The sequence below is a fragment of the Schistocerca nitens genome, chromosome 5 (genome assembly GCF_023898315.1).
Source record: "Schistocerca nitens isolate TAMUIC-IGC-003100 chromosome 5, iqSchNite1.1, whole genome shotgun sequence".
NCBI classification, from domain to species: domain Eukaryota; kingdom Metazoa; phylum Arthropoda; class Insecta; order Orthoptera; family Acrididae; genus Schistocerca; species Schistocerca nitens.
Genome location: NC_064618.1, coordinates 809,847,136 through 809,865,668, shown reverse-complemented (window position 1 = coordinate 809,865,668; position 18,533 = coordinate 809,847,136). Strand labels below are relative to the sequence as shown.

The 18,533-nt window shown below is 39.8% G+C and overlaps 1 protein-coding gene across 1 annotated transcript in view; it reads left to right on the top strand.

Annotated features, from left to right (window-relative positions):
- LOC126260041 (protein phosphatase 1A) overlaps positions 1–18,533 on the top strand; it is a 236,233-nt gene that overhangs the window by 193,669 nt on the left and 24,031 nt on the right. The gene's annotated exons all lie outside the window — the stretch shown is intronic.

The following is an 18,533-nucleotide window of genomic DNA, read 5'->3' as shown; positions in this document are numbered from 1 at the left end:
TGGGTTGCCATCTGAGCTCTTGATATTCATACAAGTGGCTCTCTTTAATTTTCCTGTAGGCAGTATCTATCTTACCCCTAGTGAGATAAGCCTCTACATCCTTATATTTGTCCTCTAGCCATCCCTGCTTAGCCATTTTGCACTTCCTGTCGATCTCATTTTTGGGACGTTTGTATTCCTTTCTGCCTGCTTCATTTACTGCGTTTTTATATTTTCTCCTTTCATCACTTAAATTCAATATTTCTTCTGTTACCCAAGTATTTCTACTAGCCCTCGTCTTTTTACCTACTTGATCCTCTGCTGCCTTCACTACGTCATCCCTCAGAGCTATCCATTCTTCTTCTACTGTATTTCGTTCCCCCATTCCTGTCAATTGTTCTCTTATGTTCTCCCTGAAACTCTGTACAACCTCTGGTTTAGTCAGTTTATCCAGGTCCCATCTCCTTAAATTCCCACCTTTTTGCAGTTTCTTCAGTTTTAATCTACAGTTCATAACCAATAGATTGTGGTCAGAGTCCACTTCTGCCCCTGGAAATGTCTTACAATTTAAAACCTGGTTCCTAAATCTCTGTCTTACCATTATATAATCTATCTGATACCTTCTAGTATCTCCAGGATTCTTCCATGTATACAATCTTCTTTTATGATTCTTGAACCAAGTGTTAGCTATGATCAAGTTATGCTCTGTGCAAAATTCTACCAGGCGGCTTTCTCTTTTATTTCCTTCTCTCCCTTTTCCTACTCTCGAATTCCAGTCACCCATTACTATTAAATTTTCGTCTCCCTTCACTACCTGAAAATTTCTTTTATCTCATCATACATTTCATCAATTTCTTCATCATCTGCAGAGCTAGTTGGCATATAAACTTGTTCTACTGTAGTAGGCATGGGCTTCGTGTCTATCTTGGCCACAATAATGCGTTCACTATGCTGTTTGTAGTAGCTTACCCGCACTCCTATTTTTTTATTCATTATTAAACCTACTCCTGCATTACCCCTATTTGATTTTGTATTTATAACCCTGTAATCACCTGTGGATTGATGCCCTAGATTCGAGGCTCACCATATGATGGACTAATGAAAGAAGACCCGTGAAAGACTGCCCTGCTATGAGCTGAAACAAATTGTTTATGGTATCCAGTATTATCAGTGTGTAGTTATAAAATATAACCCAGTCAATCAAAGTTTCAGTTCCTTTCTTGCTTTTAGTTCTTCGTATTATGAATGCGGGTTTTGAGTGAAGAAATATATCAACACACCTTGATTGAAATGAAACAATGGAAACTCCAGGTAAGAATATCAGCAATGTAGAAAAAGACAGATTACTACTTACTGTGAAGAAGACATGTCAAGTTGCAGACAGGCAGAATTAAAAGACTGTGGGCAAAAGCTATATGTGAGTGTCTTTTAATTGTGCCTGTCTGCAATTTGACGTGTCTTGTTTATGGTAAATAGCAATCTGTTTTTATTGAAATGGTTAATTCTGATCACTTTTCTGTTAAAGTTTCGTCTGTCTCTAGACTGTCACTTGGCAATGAAATTGAATCTATATATATAAAAGAAAGTCCTGTTAGTTACACTATTTATAACTCAAGAATGGATGGACCAATTTGGCTGAAAATTGGTGGAGAGGTAGCTTAGAACCAGGAGATGGACATAGGATACTGTTTATCCCGTTCGACTGCTATAAAATGTGGTATAACAAAAACGCATCTGGCATGGAATAACAAAACGCAAATGTCAGCTAAACGTCACTATAAAACGTGGTATAACAGAAACGCATCTGACATGGAATAACAAAACGGAAATGACAGCTAAACATCTATGGTTAAGTATCAGTATATATCACTAATGAAAAATTTAAAGCAATAATTTGTATCGAAAGATGAACTTATCAACAAAGTATTCCCAAACATCATTACTAACTACAAAAGTAATGAATGGTTGAGTGAGCGAGCAATTTTAGTGGCTAAGAATAAAGATATAGATGACTTACTGAATTATGTAGTTTATACATGGTTCTGCAGCCTTGCATTTGTCCTTTAGCCAGTTCTACTTATCTATCATGCACTTTGTGTCAGTCTCAATTTTTAGATGCCTGTATTCCCTTTCACCTGCTTCATTTGTTGAATTTTTAATTTTCTCCTTTCATCAGTTAAGTTCAGTATCTGCTTTGTTATCCAAGGACTGCTGCTAGTCTTTCTTTTTACCTATGTAAGCTGCTGTTGCTTTCCCTATTTCATCTATCAAAGCTACCCGTTTTTTCTTATGTTCCGTACCATTCCTCTGTTTCAGTCCAGTGTTGTGTAATGTTCCCTCTGAAACACTCAACAACATCTTGTTACTTCAGCTCATCCAGGTCCGGTGTCCTTCATTTCCTACACTTTTGCAATTTCTTCAGTTTCAGTCTACAGTTCATAACCAATATATTATAGTCAGAGTCCACATTTCCCCATACAAATGTCTTACAGTTTCAAATCTGGTTTCAAAACCTCTGTCTTACCATTACATAATCAATCTGATGCCTTCCAGCGCCCCACAGTCTCTTCCATGTATACAAACTTCTTTCATGATTCTTAAACTAAGTGTTAGTGATGAGTAATTTACGCTCTGGGCAAAATCTACCAGGTGGATTCCCCTTTCATTCCTTTTCCACCAGTCCCTGTTCTCATACTATTTTTCTGACTCCTCTTTTTCCCACTTCAGAATCAAGTCATTCACCGCAATTAAATTTTTGTCTCCTTGAAAAATCTGAACAATTTCCTTTATCTCACTTTAAATTTTCTTTCAGTCTCTTCATCATCTGCAAAGGAATTGACATATTGACTGTGGCTGGTGTTTTTCTGAGTTTGTGTTTATAACCCTGTACTGGCCCAATCAGGAGTCCTGTTCTTCCTGCCACAACACCTCACTGATCCCCCTTTATGTAACTTAAATTTATCCATTTCCCTTTTTAAATTCTCGTAAGCTATCTACCCATTTAAGGGACGTAACATTTCACACTCTGCACTGTAGAATGCCAGTTTCGATTTTCCTGGTGGTGAAATCCTCCTGAGCAGTCCATTCCCAGAGACCTGAATGGAGGCTGTTTTACCTCTGGAGTATTTTATCCAAGAGAGTGCCATCATCAGTAAGCCATACAGTAAAGCTGAATGCCCTCAGGAAAAAAATAACAGCTGTAGCTTCTGCTTGCTTTCAGTTGTTTGCACTACCAGCACAGCAAGGCCATGTTACAGAATCATTTTCTGAGGAAACCCAGCTTAAGTTATAGTATGCAGAAAAGAAAAGTACATCTTGTAAGAATTAAATTGTCATAGTTCTACAACATCCTGCAGAGACCTCTTCAAAACACTTGGTATTTCAACAGTTGCCTCACAATGTGTATAATCATATACTTCACTGTCACCAATATTTACCTTTTCTCAAACAATTTTGAATGCAAGATTATAACAACAGAAATACTGAAAACAACCCTTAAAAAGGCTTCAGTTAGCTAACATTAGTACTGGATGGAGTCCAATATGTGAGTACACATATCTATTCCAACAGCCTGCAGCATATGTTAAATACCTTACAGGTAATGTGGAGGAATTTATGATAGAATTAAAAAACATCTGTTGGGCAACTCCTTCTAATCCATTAGTGAGCCTTGCAGGTAATGTGTTGGAATTTATGATAGAATTAAAAAACCTCTGTTGGGCAACTTCTTCTAATCCACTAGTGAGTATCTTCAAATAAACTCTTAAAATTAATGTGTCAGGTTATTTTATAATTGTCACTATAATACAATAAGTATAATTTTAAGTCATTTCATTGAATTGTATTTGAATAAAATGTACATATTTGACTTCTTTCTACGTCCCAGACAGTCCTCTTGATGGGATCCATGGAATATTACTAATGAACTGTAATACATATAAATAATGGGAAGTGAAGGAAACACATTCAAAATAAGACAAGAGAGAGGTGAATGTAATGAGAAAAGTGGAGTTAACAACAGAACATGGAAACTGTGGAATAAGTTCTTTGTTCATCTATTCATTACTCACTTATGCTTTATACAGAGTTTCTTATATAATCTTGTACGTCATCAGCTACTAGACAACCATCTCTCTGTACATCCAGGCATATGTACATACTGAGTAAGTTAGTAAGTTAATTCATTTGTGAGAACCAAATTCCTTCATTTCCTTCTGAAAGTTACTGGTTTATTATAGAAATAACCTTAGCATCCGCATGCAATGTGTTTTTCAATGACTGCTTCTTTTTCAGAAAGCTATAGGAGCTGTAAGTTGCTAAGTTAAATGAAATGTGATAATTGCAACAATATAGTAAACAGAAGCTGAAATTTTTTGTTTGTGTCTGTTTGGGTATTGCCAAGCAGCAGCACTCTCAATGATGCTTCAATAAAACTATGATCATAGATGGGGCCATAGCTATTTCTCTCTGTAGAAGATGGAGAAAGATTACGATTAAACATCCTATTGGTGATGAACTTCCTTGAGAACAGCAGTCCCTTGCAGATTATTGTTTCAGAGACTTTAAGATTCAGTGAAAAAGAAGGAAGACAGTGAAGTGAGAAAGAGTATTCTGCTTCTGACTGGAATGACACATCCAGCATTCATCCAGTGGTACAAGATGATGATAAACCTTTTACATTGTGCTAAAACACTAGTAAAAATCAGCTCTTTCCAATTTCAAAGGAGATCAACAGCTTTTGGACATACACTACTTTGATACCTTGGAGGTAATCATATAATCACAGTTAATGTGAACCAGTTAATTATGCTTGCTTCAACAGTCATAATGCGAAAGATTGTACTATATTTCTGCACTGGGTACCAGTTCATGTTCTCAACTATGTTGGTTTCGGTTACTGAATGTGCCCATATTTTCCTAGCTCATTCTTTAGACTCGTGCCCACATTTTAGGCATTTCTTCCATCTCGGGGATGTGTACTTTGCCAACTGACATTTCATTTACTCATTGTTTCTGTTTTCCCTTTGGATCCCTTAGAAGGTTTCAGAAATGTGCTATATTCACTCATTTTTGCTGTAATGGTAGATTAAAACTTATAACACACTTATTTTGCAACAGAAAACTGTAAAACTTATAACACACTTATTTTGCAACAGAAAACTGTAAGCAAGAAGATACTTTTCTTTTATTTTCCATTAGCAAGAATTTCATAACATTTAACTGTGAAGTCATTTTACAAATGAAGCAATAGTTTAATTCTCACTATGGAAGAGGAAGAAATTGGACACATCTAAGTGCAGAATACATGCCACATGGTTAACAAAAATGGTTAAAAACTTAAGATGGCAAACCAAAATATCATAATGTTCAAATGTCGAACAGTGCAGTTGTAGTTCTAATGATGAGACTTTATTCTGTATGTGTCTTTTGTACTACTCATTTTTTTCATTATATGTTATATCACATAGAACAACTTGTCTGGCAGAGAGTGAAAACTTTGCTGGCTTTAGGAAGGATGACTCTTTTAACAAGCTAGAGTATGTCTACAGGCATGCATGCAACCCCCCCCCCCCCACACACACACACACGTGTGTGTGTGTGCAAAAACTGTGTACAAGCTCAACACCCATGACTGCTGTCTTGCAGGTGGACTGAGGTGAAGGGTTGTGTCTGGTGCGGTGGTTAGAGGGAGGAAAGAGTTGGGAGGTGGAAGGAATGGTTGGTGAGGGGTGACTGACAACTCATCGGAAAGAAGCAAATGTATGGGAAAGAAACATGGGAGGAAGAGGCAGTACTCGATGGAGATGGGATACACAGACAGCAGAGTGAACGATTTCATACAGTGCACAATGATGGTTATGTGAAGGAGTGGGGTGAGATGGGGAAGGGGAGACCATTGGGTAGAGGGTGGATGCAATGGAGTAGCAGGGATTGAGGGCCAGGGGGATTGCAAGAGGAAAGGCTGTGTTGCAAGGATAACACCCATCTACATAATTCAGAAAAGCTGGTGCTGGTGGTCAGATAACCACGAGGTATGGGTTGTGAAGCAGCCATTAAACTTGAGCGTGTTGTGCTTAGCAATGTTTTCTACTACTTTGTGGTGAACTCTGGTCTTGGCCACAGTTTCTCAATGGGCGATCACTCTGAGATGGACAGCTGGTTAGTAGTTATGCCCACATAAAATGCTGTGCAAAAATTGCAGCAGTGCTGGTATATGACATGACTTCTTTCACAAGTAGATTTAAGAATACTTTTGGTGCTCAGTGCTTGTCATTTCATTTTTAATTTTTATTTTTAGTGTATAGTGGACATACTGCATTGCAGCCGATATAGTATTCTGGCACTTGTGAAGCCACCTTGGAAATCACTTTACATATCCTCACTCTTACATTGTCCCTAGAGACTTCTCTTAATCCGTTTGTAAATGCTGAAGTAAGGCCTGTAGTAATTTTGAAGATCCATTGTGCTGCCCCCATTTCCATTTTTGTTTTACTTGAGCCAGTTATATGCAACTTCTTGAGAAAATGTCTTCCTCTAGAGCACAAGTTATTAGGTGAACTAGAACAGCAGTTCCCAACTAGGAGTGATTACACCCTCAGGAGTAAAATGACTCTTTCTGAGGGGTAAAAACAAAAAGGGATCAATCATGGTTTAGTGACCACTATAAATTATTTGTTAAAAATCATTACTGTGTTCATTGTGTGAGTAGATTCTAATACTTAATAAATCATCAGCAGCAGCCATTTGCCATCCACTGTCGGATACAGGCCTCCACGAGACTTTTTCACACTTTGCTGCCTTCAGCAATACACTGATATTTTCAAACGTGATATAGTCCCATTGAATTTGATCATTTCCTCAGGCAACTACCTGCCTCCATTTAAATTTCACTGCCTACTTAGCTGAGTAGTGACTGTGACTGGCTACCACACGGAGGACCCAGGCTTGATTCCTGGTACTTGCAGAGATTGCACCAGTTAAGGAGCTACTTGACCTAGTGGCAGCCGCACCGTGTCTTCTATTAATGACAACAGCTGGGAGAGTGGTATGCTAACCCCCACCCCTCCATACCACATCCAAATTTGCCGTCTTCGGAGGACGACGACAGTCGAGTGGTCCCACTTGGTGCCAGAACAGAGGTGCTTATGTTGCTTATCTTACAGTGATAATTGCTACTTCTATTCTAGTCTGTTCTCTCATTCATTTTTAGTTTTCTTGTCTCTAACAGTAATTCTGAATACGATGACGAAAACAAATTGTGACATCAAAAAATGATTGTTGTAGAGTAATCAAATTGTGGGAATACATTTGTCTGGGTAATATACACTGAAGAGCCAAAGAAACTGGTACACCTGTCTAATATCGTGTAGGCCCCTGCGAGCTTGTAGAAGTGTCTCATCGCGATGTGGCATGGACTCGACTGATGTCTGAAGTAGTGTTGGACGGAATTGACACCATGAATCCTGCAGGGCTATCTATAAATCTGTAAGAGTACAAGGGGGTGGAGATCTCTTCTGAGCAGCACGTTGCAAGGCATCCCGGATATGTTCACATTCATGTCTAGAGAGTTTTATGGCCAGCGGAAGTGTTTAAACTCAGAAGTGTGTTCCTGGAGCCACTCTGTAGCAATTCTGGACATGTGGGGAGTCGCATTGTCGTGCTGAAATTGCCAAAATCTGTCGGAATACACAATGCACATGAATGGATGCAGGTGATCAGACAGGATGCTTACGTATGTGTTGCCTATTAGAATCATATCCAGATGTATTCAGGGGTCCCATATCACTCCAACTGCATGCGCCCCACACCATTACAGAGCCTCCACCAGCTTGAACAGTCCTCTGCTGACATGCGGGGCCTATGGATTCATGAAGTTGTCTCCATACCCGTACACATCCATCTGCTTGATACAATTTGAAACGAGACTCGTCCAATCAGGCAACATGTTTCCACTCTTCAACAGTCCAATGTCTGTGCTGATGGGCCCAGGCAAGGTGTAAACCTTTGTGTCGTGCATTATTGAAGGGTACACGAGTGGCCTTCAACTCCGGAAGCCCATATCGGTGAGGTTTCATTGAATGGTTCACACGCTGACACTTGTCAATGGTCCAGCATTGAAATATGCAGCAATTTTTTGAACTGTCGCACTTCTGTCACATTGAATAATTCTCTTCAGTCGTTGTTGGTCCTCTCTTGCAGTATCTTTTTCCAGCAACAGCGATTTCAGACATTTGATGTTGTACCAGATTCCTGATATTCACGGTACACTCATGATATGGTTGTACAGGAAAATACCCACTTCATTGCTACCTCAGATATGCTCTGTCGCATCGCTCGTACACCGACTATAACACCACCGTCAGACTCACTTATATCTTGATAACTTGCCTTTGTAGCAGCAGTAACCAATCTAATAACTGCTCCAGACACTTGTTGTCTTATATAGGCATAGCTGACCGCAGCGCCGTATTTTGTCTGCTCTGTATTTGAATACAAATGCTTATACCAGCTTCCTTGGTGCTTCAGTATATTTAAGAGATTAACTTTGCAAGATCACAGGTTAATGTAAGTGTGAGATAAGATATTGCAAATTTGAAATTCGTTACTTTAATAACTGGTGTAAGCACCAGACTGTTGAATGCAAGGATCCAAACGTGCATCCATTGTGTTGTACAGGTGCCACACGTTAGTTTGCGAGATGGGGTTCAGTGCCTGTTGCATTTGGTCGGGCAATTCAGGGACAGTTAATGCTGTTTGTGGATGATGCTGGAGTTGTCGATCGATGATGTCCCATATGTCCCCGATTGGAAACAGATCTGGTGGTCGAGCAGGCCAAGGCAACATGTTGATACTTTGTAGAGCATGTTGGGTTACAACAGTGGTATGGGGCAAAAGTTATCCTGTTGCAAAACACCCCCTGGGATGCTGTTCATTAATGGCAGCATGACAGGTCGAATCCCCAGGTTGACATACAGTTTTACAGTTAGGGCGTGTGGGATAATCAAGAGAGTGCTTCCGTTGTCATATGAAATAGCACAGCACCCAAAACCATAACTCCAGGTGAGGTCCAATGCATCTAGCATGCAGACAGGTTGTTTACAGATCCTCAACTGGCGTCCTAGTAACTAACCCACGGCCATCGCTGGCACCGAGGCGAACCTGCTCTCGTCACAAAATACAACAGATTTCCACCCTGTCCAACAAAGAGTTCTCGCTTGACACCACTGAAGCTGGTCTGGGGTCAATGGAATGCATGCTACAGGATATCTGGCTCAGAGCTGTTCTTGAAGTAACCTATTTGTAACAGTTTCTTTTGCCGCTGTGGTGCCAACTGCGGCTCAAATTGCTGCCGCAGATGCAGTATGATGCACCAGCGCCGTATGCCAAACACAATGGTTTTCTCTTTAAAGCAACCCTGTTCTACATATTCATAGTGGCTCTACTAGTGCCAGTCTTAAGTGACTTGGCTGAAATTTGAATAGACATTATCTTTCAGATGTAGAAACACACCTGCCAACTCTCGTTTATGTCACACAACTTGGTTTAATTTTTTTCCTGTTGATGTATGTATGTCCCCATTGGCACTGAGCAATCTTCAGTTTTTACAAGTCCACTTCTCACACACATAAGTGAAGCTGTTAATACATTCTGATTGAAAACATCAAGTTCCAGTTGGAAGCTTCATATGTTGGTGACTAGTATCAGTTCTCACAGAGAAAATCATAAGACTGCAAAGGCTCCATTGAAAAGTTAGGCTGTGTCTTCCTAGATTTGCGGCATAGGTTTGAGAACTGTAGGATCCCTGTAACTACACAACAGAGGCTGTTACTCAAGTAGCTAACAGTGTGTTTGGTGCTCACAAGGATTTTTTGTATTAGGCAACACTATATTCAGTCCAGATTACAATAGCTGTAGGAGACTCGGAAGCATCAGTGTAAGATCCAAAGAAATGCCCCCCATAGTAGTGATTTTTGAAGTGCTTTTAAAATGCAGTCGAGCTCTCATAAAACTAGGTGCAGAAATGTAGTTAAAATCTGAAATTGACAGCAGTGACATTTTTGGGGAAAATTTAAGTTTATATCAAAAGGATAGGCTAATGAGAAGTGGAAGCGGTGTATTTATCGCAGTAGACAAGAAACTCAAATTCACGGAGATAGAAATTAAAGCTGCATATGAGATTGTTTGAATGGGATTCAGTATCAGGGGCAGGCATAAAATGGTAATTGGAACCCTCTATCACCCACCAGACTCATCTCTTGCTGTAACCAAAAACTTTAGAGAAAAATCTCAGTTTACTTGTATGTAAGTTTCCAATTGAAATGTAATTATTGGAGAAGACTGTAATCAGTCAACAATCAACTGGGATAATTATAGTTTGGTTAGTGGTGGGTGTGAAGAGACATCCTGTGAAACATTACTAAATTCTTTCTCTGAAAACTGCCTAGAAAACATGGTTCACATTCCCACTACAGATGAAAACTGTGTTGTATCTAAAGACAATAAATATACCTGACCTCTGTGATGATGTCTACATAGAAATGGGTCAGCAACCATCAGGCATTGTAGCAACAATGATTACAAAAGTACAAAGGGCAACTAAAACAGGTGAAAAGATTAATATAGTTCAGTAAAGTAGATAAAGAAGCAGTAGTGTCATATCTCAGTGAGGAACTTGATACTTTTTCTCAAGACAGGAGCATGTATAGGTACTGTAGCTCAAGTTTAAAGAGTAGTTGATTATACCCTGGGCAGATATGTACCTTACAGAATATTTCATGATGTAAGGGACCATTTATGGTACGCAGTCACTGCAAAGAAACTCCTAAAGAAATAGATACTACAAAATAAAGGGTGTTAAACAAAGACTTGTGCTATAGATATGAAGATACTGAATGATATGCATTTTTCTGTCAAGAAGGCAATGCGTGAAACCCTTAATGACTACCAAAGTAGAACATTACTGCAAAATCTTTCACAGAACCCAAAGAAATTCTGGTCATATGTAAAAGTTCTTAACGACGTTAGCGATAATGTCCAGACACTAACGAATGAGGCAGAACTGAAATTGGGGTAGCAAAACAAAATCAGAAATGCTTAACTCCATTTTCAAATGTTCTTTCAAAAGGAAAACCCAGAGGTAATCCCCAGTTTGATTCTCTTACCACTGAAAAGATGAGTGAAGTACGTATTAGTGTCAGTGACACCAAGAAACAGCAATGATCATTAAAACTGAACAGAGCTCCAGGACCTGACAAAATATCTATAAGATTCATGCTGAATTTTAGGTGAGTTAGCCCCTCTTTTAACTAATATAGCAAAGATCCCTCAAATAAAAAAAAAACTATACCCAATGCTTGCAAGGAAGCACAAGCCACATGCATCTACAAGGACAGCAGAAATGACCCACACAAGTACCATCCAACATCTTTGACATCCATTTGTTGTAGAATGTTAGAACATATTTTCAAGTGAAATGTAATGAAGTATCTTGAACAGAATGACCTCCTGTCTGTCAACCAGTTGTGAGCATCAAGACTCATGTCATAGTTCAGTGGGACAACAAATTATTTTGCTGCAAATTGCAAAAAATGATAACTCCAAAAATTTTGATTGTGTAAAACACAGTGACATCCTGAAAGCTGTGGAACAAGACAGTCATATAAATGCAGTGTATTTCGATTTCCAAAAAGCATTTTCTCAGTACCATGTCTAAGCTTATTATCAAACGTAGGATCAAATGTGTTACCAAGCAAAATGTGTGACTAGATTGAGGATTTCTTTGTAGGGAGGACACAGCATGTTATCTCGGATGGAGAGTATTCGACAGATGTAAGAATAACTTCAGGTGTGCGCCAGGGAAGTGTGTTGGGACCCTTGCTGTTCGTGTTGTATATTAATAATATTGCAGACAGTATTAATAGTAGCCTCAGACTTTTTGCAGATTATGCAATTATCTATAATGAAAAAATGATAATGATAAGATTTCAAAGTGGTGTGAAGCTCTTGAAATATTCAGAGAAGTAAAATTGTGCATTTCACAAAATGACCGAGTGGGGTTGCACAATTGTTAGCAAACTCAATTTGCATTCAGGAGGACGTTGGTTCAAACCCACGTCCGGCCATCCTGATTTAGGTTTTCCGTGATTTCCCTAAATCGCTTAAGGTCAAATGGCGGGATGGTTCCTTCGGAAGGGCACGACTACTTTCTTTCTCCATCCTTCCCTAATCTGAGCTAGTAATCTGTCTCTGATAACCTGGTTCTCGACAGGACATTAAACTCTAATCTCCTCCTCCTCTTCACAAAATGAAAAAACCTAGTACCTTATGACTACAATATCAATGAGACCCTGCTGGAATCGATCAACCCCAATACCTGAGGTAAAAATTCCTACGGATATAAAATGGAACAATCACAGGGGCAGTCATAGGTAAAGCGGGTGCCAGAGAGTGGTTCTTTGCTAGAATACTTCGGAAATACAGTCAGTGTGCAAAGGAGCGTGCATACAAAACACTTCTGTGACTCATTCTACACTCCTGGAAATGGAAAAAAGAACACATTGACACCGGTGTGTCAGACCCACCATACTTGCTCCAGACACTGCGAGAGGGCTGTACAAGCAATGATCACACGCACGGCACAGCGGACACACCAGGACCCGCGGTGTTGGCCGTCGAATGGCGCTAGCTGCGCAGCATTTGTGCACCGCCGCCGTCAGTGTCAGCCAGTTTGCCGTGGCATACGGAGCTCCATCGCAGTCTTTAACACTGGTAGCATGCCGCGACAGCGTGGACGTGAACCGTATGTGCAGTTGACGGACTTTGAGCGAGGGCGTATAGTGGGCATGCGGGAGGCCGGGTGGACGTACCGCCGAATTGCTCAACACGTGGGGCGTGAGGTCTCCACAGTACATCGATGTTGTCGCCAGTGGTCGGCGGAAGGTGCACGTGCCCGTCGACCTGGGACCGGACCGCAGCGACGCACGGATGCACGCCAAGACCGTAGGATCCTACGCAGTGCCGTAGGGGACCGCACCGCCACTTCCCAGCAAATTAGGGACACTGTTGCTCCTGGGGTATCGGCGAGGACCATTCGCAACCGTCTCCATGAAGCTGGGCTACGGTCCCGCACACCGTTAGGCCGTCTTCCGCTCACGCCCCAACATCGTGCAGCCCGCCTCCAGTGGTGTCGCGACAGGCGTGAATGGAGGGAGGAATGGAGACGTGTCGTCTTCAGCGATGAGAGTTGCTTCTGCCTTGGTGCCAATGATGGTCGTATGCGTGTTTGTCGCCGTGCAGGTGAGCGCCACAATCAGGACTGCATACGACCGAGGCACACAGGGCCAACACCCGGCATCATGGTGTGGGGAGCGATCTCCTACACTGGCCGTACACCACTGGTGATCGTCGATGGGACACTGAATAGTGCACGGTACATCCAAACCGTCATCGAACCCATCGTTCTACCATTCCTAGACCGGCAAGGGAACTTGCTGTTCCAACAGGACAATGCACGTCCGCATGTATCCCGTGCCACCCAACGTGCTCTAGAAGGTGTAAGTTAACTACCCTGGCCAGCAAGATCTCCGGATCTGTCCCCCATTGAGCATGTTTGGGACTGGATGAAGCGTCGTCTCACGCGGTCTGCAAGTCCAGCACGAACGCTGGTCCAACTGAGGCGCCAGGTGGAAATGGCATGGCAAGCCGTTCCACAGGACTACATCCAGCATCTCTACGATCGTCTCCATGGGAGAATAGCAGCCTGCATTGCTGCAAAAGGTGGATATACACTGTACTAGTGCCGACATTGTGCATGCTCTGTTGCCTGTGTCTATGTGCCTGTGGTTCTGTCAGTGTGATCATGTGATGTATCTGACCCCAGGAATGTGTCAATAAAGTTTCCCCTTCCTGGGACAATGAATTCACGGTGTTCTTATTTCAATTTCCAGGAGTGTAGATTATTGTTCAAGTGTAGATAGGGTTGCCATAATCCAAGGATGAAAATTAAGGACAAAATTCGGTGATTATAAAGATGTGGTTGAAACACTGACCGATATGTTGTGCAAGTGACCATTGGTTTGCATTTCAGTTGAATCTTCATCATTACTTTACAGTGGTAATTATGAAGATTTGGTTGAAACCTGGAATCACACAATGTCCTTTCACCTTTCTGCACGTCAGCCAAATCTTCATAATTACCATAATTTAAACAGTAATTCTGTCAGCAAACAAGTTGCAATTAACAAGGAAAATTAATCCAAGAATTAATGGTGTTTATAAAGGAGTGATCAATGATGAAGAAAATTAATTGCAATTGGCATTAAATAACTTTTTAATTAAAGCACTGAACACAAATTATTAACATGTACACAATCATGCTGCTACAATTGATATATATCTTTCACTTTATGCTTTAAACCAGTCATATTTCTCTGAGCCCTGGACAGAAAAAAGAAACTCGTTCCGATTCTGAATCAGTCTATGAAAATCTGTGCAATTTGTGTTTTTCATGTTATATTGGATTTGGATCATTGCATTGACTGATGTTAAAGCTAGCCTGTTTCTTTCTTCTGTCCATTCTGCATTCACTAGGGAAAACTCTCTCTCCACATTGGCATTATGCCCTGGAATGAAGAAATAGTACAGCACGATAGCAAGCAGTTCTGAATACTGCTCTTTAGAAACACGATCCTCAAAAAATTTTACCCACTTTTTATGAGGCATCATCTCCAAATTCTGGTTATCTTCCTGTGTAAGAAAACATTTCAGTTTCACTATCTGGTCAAATAGCAAACTCTCATCCACTTTGCAAGTTGTGTTTTCTTGCACCCACTTCAGTGTACATTCAACTTTTTCCCAATTAGTTAAAGCCTTCAACAGTATCCGGTCAAGATGTTCAAGTTTGGATAAAGGCTTGCTCCATTTTATCAGATAATCTGTAACTGTCTGGTAAAATGTCATGATATCCTCTTGAAATTTTGATTGCTGATACTGGGTGATATCTGACATTAACTATTTTACTTTCATAGTCATGAATTTACATTTCTTTCTTTCCTCTAAAACATGCACGAAGTTTTTAAGTTAGAACCCAACCTCATTCACAGAGATGTCCTCTTTCTCAATGTTGGCAATAGCCTTCTGAAATGGACTCATCTGAGCAAGCAGAAAGTGTAAATACATCTCTCCACAATCCTCAGAAAAAAAGACTTGGACACTAATTGAGAGTCAGGAAGTGTGATTCAAGAGCCTGAAACATGTATATGAATCTTTCAATTGCAGGAAATAAGCTCATCCACCTAGTTTTCACATGCCTAAGTAAATTTTTGTGAGTAATGTGGAGGAAATCACAAAAATCCATTAATGCTGCTACATGAACAGTATAAATTGAAAAGTTGTTATAGACCTTAATAATTATACTTTGCACATCTTGTGAAAGTATGTCGGTTCCACTTTGAATAGCATTATGCAGTACATGAACTGGGCAACCTACCCCTACTATGGACCTGTTTAGTTTGTTTTCAAGTTTCTTGAATACATTGTTTCCCCTTTTCTTTCTACACCTCCAAAGTTAATGTTTGTATTATCCCCACCAAGAGCACAAACTTTGTCACTAAGGTTGAATTCTAAAATTATTTTATATCCACACTCAGACACTGTACTGGAGGTTACAGTTTCATTGTCACACTCATTCAAATGCAGGAATTATGAAACACTTGATCGTTGGCCAGTGGCAAAACTTGCGTAAATTTTTTTTTTTTTTTTTACTTACTAGCCACTTTTTTCATGGACATTTTCCTCTTCCTCCAGGACACCCGTCTTTGAGTATAAAATCACGGACTGTCCGTGAAATCTACGATGTATGGCAACCCTAAGTGTAGACCAGCACCAAATATGACTAACAAGTAATGTAGAATGGTTACAAAGAAGGGCTGCATGAACTGTTTGACCTATAGGAGAGTGTCACGAAGATGCTGAGAGAACTGAGCTTGCAGACACTTGAAATCAGATGCAAACTATCCTGCAAAAGTCTGTGCTTAGAAATTTTCTAGAATCAACTTTAAGTGCTGAATCTAGATATATACTGCAACCCCTGTGTATTGCTCCCATAAGGATCACAAAGACAAGATCAGACTAATTACAGCATGCACAGAGGCATTTAAACCATCACTCTTTCTGCACTCTGTATGTGAATGGAATAGGAAAAAGTTCTAATAAATGGTACAATGGGACACATCCACTGCCAGGCACGTCACAGTGGTTTGCAGAGTATTGGTGGAAATTTAGATGACCATACAGATTTGTAAGTAGCCTTTTGACTGCACTAATGAGATGAATCAAAAGTGAGAAATTGAATTAATATTGAGTATGCTAAATGTGCATTGTTAACTGCATGGTTTAATGTTGTGTGACTCTAGAGGACAAAGTCAAAGCAAGTCTTGTGTTCTTTTGGTCTCAATGCAGTCCATTAAAACATTTAATGATTATCCTACTCAGTATTGATGTTGAAATCTGTGGATATGACAACATATGCAGTTTTATGAATATGTATTAATTTACACATAACTCCATTAGTGATTATAGGAAAGGTTCAAAATTACCTTTAAGGTATCTCCATAATATGTCTGTGACAGGAACAGAAGAGAGCGAAGCAGAGCAACACAGTGAGGATATTACCACAACTTTTAATTATTGCACACAATTGAAACTTGCAGTCGTATATTGATCTTTCTTAGAAGTGTGAAAATGACCCCAGAATTTCAGAAAAAATTCTTGAATTTCAGCTTTTCACTCCTCTCCATTTGTTCAGACTTATGGTCACACTAGTTCAGATTGAAACAAATTTGAAGACTTTCCCTCTCAGAAAACTTCTTTGTACATAATCATCTCACTGTTCCACCTCTAAATTCTCTTTAAGTAATGATTTATACTTCAACAATTCCGTAATTGTGCTTTATTACTGACACATATCAGGGAAGACTGTTATATTGTGAATATTATATTATAGTGCGTAGAAAAAGCATGTATCATCACATTATGCCTTAACAATAAAAGCCAATTATAGCTGAGGACAAATTGTTAATTACAGATGCAGTATATCATATTACTCATTGCAGACGTTCCAATAGTCTTGAAGTCAATTTTGTGTATGTCAATCAGAACCCTTGCTACTGCCAAACATTCTTCATGTACTATAATGCAACTTCTACTATGAAGTAATTAGTTACTTATACAGAATACAGTTTAGATTGATTATCCAGCTTATGACATGAACATTTAACAAATCAAACACTTTACCTATGAAACACGACAATTCTATCATGACCGTCTCCTTTTCTTTCTTATAACATTCACACAAAAAACTTCTATAATTGTGAAGCCCAAGCCATGGAACTTCACCACGGAGGAGCTCCATGGTGTGGCACACGATGCTGCAGACTCCGAAGAATTGCTGACAATAATGTAATCATGTCAAATGGAAATGTTTTGTCACCCCATGACACTCGAGGAGGACGTCAAACATAAAAGAACAAACTAAGGTAGAATCATATTAATATCATGTTAACTAATAATACCTGAACCTGTCTGAATGTCCTATATTTGAATCTATTTGCAATTACTCAGTTATACCTAATGTCAAGGGTACTGTTGTTCTACTCATACCTCCCTGGTTTATTAAAAAACCCTGTACCCTCACATTTGCCGCCCCTGTAATTGAGTTATCACATGAACTTCTAAATTATTTATTTATAATATTCATTACAACAATGCTCGATATACACTATATTCAACCTTGAATAAACTGATAGAGAATAATAAATGCACCAGCAATACATTTCAAGACAACTAGACTCCTTCTGGAGTATTTCATAAGAACTTTAACATAACAGTGAAGTAATGTACTGAGAGAACATTACATAGATAACTCAAGACAAGCCTGTTATATGAGTACATAATGTCAATGGTTTAGAAAATTGGATAGACAAAATATCTACTCACCAAGCGGTGGCAGAACTCACAAATAAAAGACTGTTGTAATTGGCAAGCTTTTGGAGTCAGTGGCTTCTTCTTCAGGCAGAAGGGTTGAAGGGGAAGGAAGAAGCATGAAGTATAAGGACTGGAGAGGTCTAGGAAAAGAGTAGATTTTGGCAAAGGCACCCAGAACCACAGGTCAGGCGAGATTTACCGTAAGGGGTGAGGAGAGAAGACTGATTGTTGGGAACTGCATTGGATGAGATTTGACTCTCAGGTTTTCAACTCTCGTTCGATGCAGTCCCCAACAAACTTTACCGGAATCTATTACAGCGCCATCTATCACAAAGCGAAAAAAGTGGGCCAACTAAAACATTCATATTTCTGTATGTACTACACAAATATGTAATTAAAAAATAGGGGTTCCTATTTAAAAATACGCAGTTGATATCCGTTTGACATATGGCAGCGCCATCTAGCAGGCCAACCATAGCACCATCTGATTTCCCCCTTCAAGCTAGACAAGTTTCGTTCTTTGTAGTTTTTTCGTTTGGCACTTATTTGATGAGATATTTGGCCCGGTCACA